Source organism: Arachis ipaensis, chromosome B03, assembly GCF_000816755.2.
Source record: "Arachis ipaensis cultivar K30076 chromosome B03, Araip1.1, whole genome shotgun sequence".
NCBI lineage: Eukaryota > Viridiplantae > Streptophyta > Magnoliopsida > Fabales > Fabaceae > Arachis > Arachis ipaensis.
The window spans coordinates 109,239,281-109,243,366 of record NC_029787.2 but is presented as its reverse complement, the minus strand read 5'-3'; positions in this window follow the sequence as shown (position 1 = coordinate 109,243,366).

The following is a 4,086-nucleotide window of genomic DNA, read 5'->3' as shown; positions in this document are numbered from 1 at the left end:
GTGAGGCCTTGTGTGCCAAAGCGGACAATATCGTGCTAGTGGGTGGTCTGGGCTGTTACAACCCACCTAAAGAAGACCCAGACACCTTGGACTCCACTTCATATATAAGCACAGGGAGCCATGACGGTCCCGATTGTGGAGATGCTGCTACCAGCCCCCCCCTCCCCCCCGTTGTTCCTAACTGATGGCACTGAGGACAGTGCCAAGCTTTAAGTGTGGGGAGGTCGGTCAGTACCTGACTTCCGGAGGTAATTTCTCTTTCTTAACACCAATAAAATAGGATATTTAATTATTTTTCTTTTATTAGGATAGGATAGATAGCATAGTAATAAGTAATTGCATGCATGTTCTATTTGGTTAAAAAATAATAAGTTTCTTTTTAAGACCCTATTTTTGAAAAATTTCACTAATTTAAATCAAATTTTTTGTGTTAAACTTGTTTGGAAGTTGTATTTGGAACATAGTTAAAAGCTAAAATACACAACCTGTGAGACTTGAGCTTAATGACATGGTTACATTATTTAACCATAATATTTTATTCTTGTGTGTTTGCTTCTCTATGATTGTGATCTATATTTTGTTTCATCCTATATGTCCAATATTTAATGTGTTATATGCATGCATATGATTGAGGCCATCAATTGATTATTAACTCGCTTATCCTAAATAGCCTACCCTTTCAATTACCTTTGTTAGCCACTTTGAGGCTTTTAATCCCATTTGTTCTATATTATACCACATTACTAGCCTTAAGTAGAAAAACAAGTAATACCCCAAATTGAATCTTTGGTTAGCTTAAGATAGAAATTGTGTGTCAATTAAGTATGGGGAAATTGTGGGAACATGGGTTAATAAGGGAATGTGTCATGATAAAATATTAGGAATTTGGGTACCTACTCATGTGAAACTAAGAAAAATTATAAATCCATGTGCATTGGCAATGTTATTTTTATGCTGCAAAAAAAATCCCAAAAATATTCAATTAAATAAGTAATTAGATAAATGAATAAGGGGACAAAATTACCCCAATGTTAAGCCTAATGAAAAATCAATGAACATGTGATACAAGTTAAAAGAAGAGTTGATACATGAGTATGTAATACAAAAGTGGGAAAACTTTGGGTAATTAGGCATGAATTTAAAAGTATAGAGTGTATGTATAGATAAGAGCTTAGGTTAATCAAGGATTCAATTTATAGCTCACTCAACCATATATATACCCTCACCTTTTACCTTGGCCCCATTACAACCTTGAAAAGACATCATGATGTTTGCATTGGTACATTAAATACTTGTTGATTGGTTTGGTGAAGAACAAGATTTAGAAAGCATGATTAGAGAAGAGTAGAGTGATTACCCTATACACTAGAGTGACTAGAGTGCATATACACCATCAGTGAGGGTTCAATGCTTAATTCTATGTTCCCTGCTTTCATGAGCTGTCTTCTTACAGGTTTACTTGCTTTTACTGTATAAATTTTAATTGGTGATACTTGATTTATATTTGTCTTAAAGAACTTATTTATTTTTAACCAAGTAGACAAAATCATATAGTTGCATTCATATACATAGGTTTCATTGCATTGCATGAGTCTTACTTCTCCCTACTCATTTGTTTTATCTCCTTAAGCTAAGCATGAGGACATGCTAATGTTTAAGTGTGGGGAGGTTGATAAACCACTATTTCATGGTTTATCTTGTGTTTAATTGAGTGGTTTCATTAAGTCATCACCCACTTATTCATACTAATTGCATGATTTTACATTTTCCTTCCTGGTATTATTTTATGATTGAAAACTTGCTTCCTAGAGAACTTTAATTTATGTATTTTAATTCTCGTTTATACCATTCGATGCCGTGATCCGTGTGTTAAGTGTTTTAGGCTTTATAGGGCAGGAATGGCTTAGGAAATGGAGAGAAAGCTTGCAAAAATGGAAGGAACACAAGAAACTAAGGAGATGACCAGCGAACACCGACGTGCGCGCATGGCTCACGCGAGCGCGCGGAATAGAGAAAATTGCAGTGATGCCTGCGCGTGGATGACGCGCACGCGTGGATTGAAATCTGCACAAATGACGCGAACGCGTGGACAACACGTACGCGTGACCTGCGCGATCTGAAGAATTAACAAAAAATGCTGGGGGCGATTTCAGGCCATGTTTTGACCCAGTTTTCGGCCCAGAAATACAGAATAAAGCCAGGGAACATGTAGAGACTCAACACGACACAAAGACACGACTTTACATACACACATTAGGATAGTTTTAGGTTTTTAGATCTGAATCTAGAGAGAAATTACTCTCCCTCTAGTTTCTCTTTACATTCCCAATTCATTGCTTTTGCTTTTAGATATTGAAGAGTCATTACCTCCGTTAAAGATACTATTCTAGTTTGTTTCCTTACTTACTCTTTTATTTATTTATTTCATATTCTTAATTCTTGTTTAGAATGGTAATTGGATTATTTTCATGAATTGTTATTGAAGAGGATTACTTTTACTTTTAAATTTCGAAGCTTTATTTTATTCAATTTATCATGTCTTCTTCTTATATTTTTATGAGTGTTATATTCATGTCAATGGAGTAGACTCCATACTTGACATGGGGGTTGATTAAAAGGAGACACTTGAGTTGGAAGGCTTAAGTAATGATTAACTGGAAGTTGTTGGCTAGTTCTGTATTTACTAATGCTAGACCTTCCCAAGGGAGAGGACTAGGATTTACGAATAAGAGTTAGCTTAATCACTTGACTTTCCTTTATTTAGTAAGGGTTAACTAAGTGAAAACAACAACCTTTTTAATACTACACTTAAGAGATCCCAACAAGGATAGAACTTCCAATTAATCACTCCCCCAGTCAAGGCTTTTTATTTAGAATATTAATAATCATTCTTAGTTTTTATTGCTTTAATTTACAATTATTTAATTGCTTATCAACCAAACTCAAACTCTCTCGGAAAATTCCTAATTAATAAATTAGCACCCTTCCTTGCAACTCGTTGGGAGACGACCTGGGACTCATACTCCCAGTATTTTATTCTAAATTTTTGTGACACCTTTTTAAATTGGTGAGACGAATTTTAGCTGGTTAAGAGCTATACTTGCAACGCTGTTCACTTATTAAAAATCTCTTAATTGGCCTAACTTCTGCCACGCACCAGCAACTAGGTTATTTACTAAGTTTGAAATAGTTTAGAATTGGTGTTTATAGTGAAAATTCTTATTGATTATAGTGAAAATTCTATCATTGTTGTAGTAGAGACTAGACGTAGATCACATTGCACTTTGTGACCAAACTAGGATATATCGTGGTGTTAATCTTCTTCTTTCTTAAAACTCTGCAACTTCCATTTTTGTTTTGTTCTGGCTGCAGAAGGAGACAAAAATAAAAATAATCTCCAGTTTTAGTGTACTGCACAATATTAAGCATTAAAAGTGTTTCATTGATTCAATCCCTTCTCATCAACTCACTTGAAACCTTCAAAAAGCCAAAATAATGCACGACAGAACCGAAATCAATAAACCCTAACATGAATTTTGCAACAAGTTAAAAGACAGTACCGCATAATCCAGCAATAATTATGATATTGCTAATCTCGATCTATTTTTGTTATTAATTAACATAGTAATAGTTAACGCCAGCTACACAAATAAGCAAGCACTAAGAAACAAGAACATCATAAGAAGAGAATAGTATACTGCGAAAATTAAAGCATACCAGAAACTGGGGCTGAAACTGATCGAATTGAAAGTGGCCTTGTTCAATTCAGATTTGACTGTGGAAATCGGAAAGAGAGTGAAGTTTGAGATTGAGTATGACTTTGAGGAACAGAGAGAAGGCGAATAAATTGGGGAGAGGGCATGGTAGTTGCAGAGAACGCCATTGGAGAAATCGCAAACACCAACTTCCGTCTTCTACCACCCAATTTTCAATATTTATGTTGGGTGTACAACATTTCCCAATTTTTTATTTTTATGCTGTTTGCTTTCTTAGAATGATAAATTCATTGGTACTGATTACATATGTTAAAAATATAGAGAAATAATAATATGATTTGTGGAATTTATTTTTTTCGTCAACATCTAA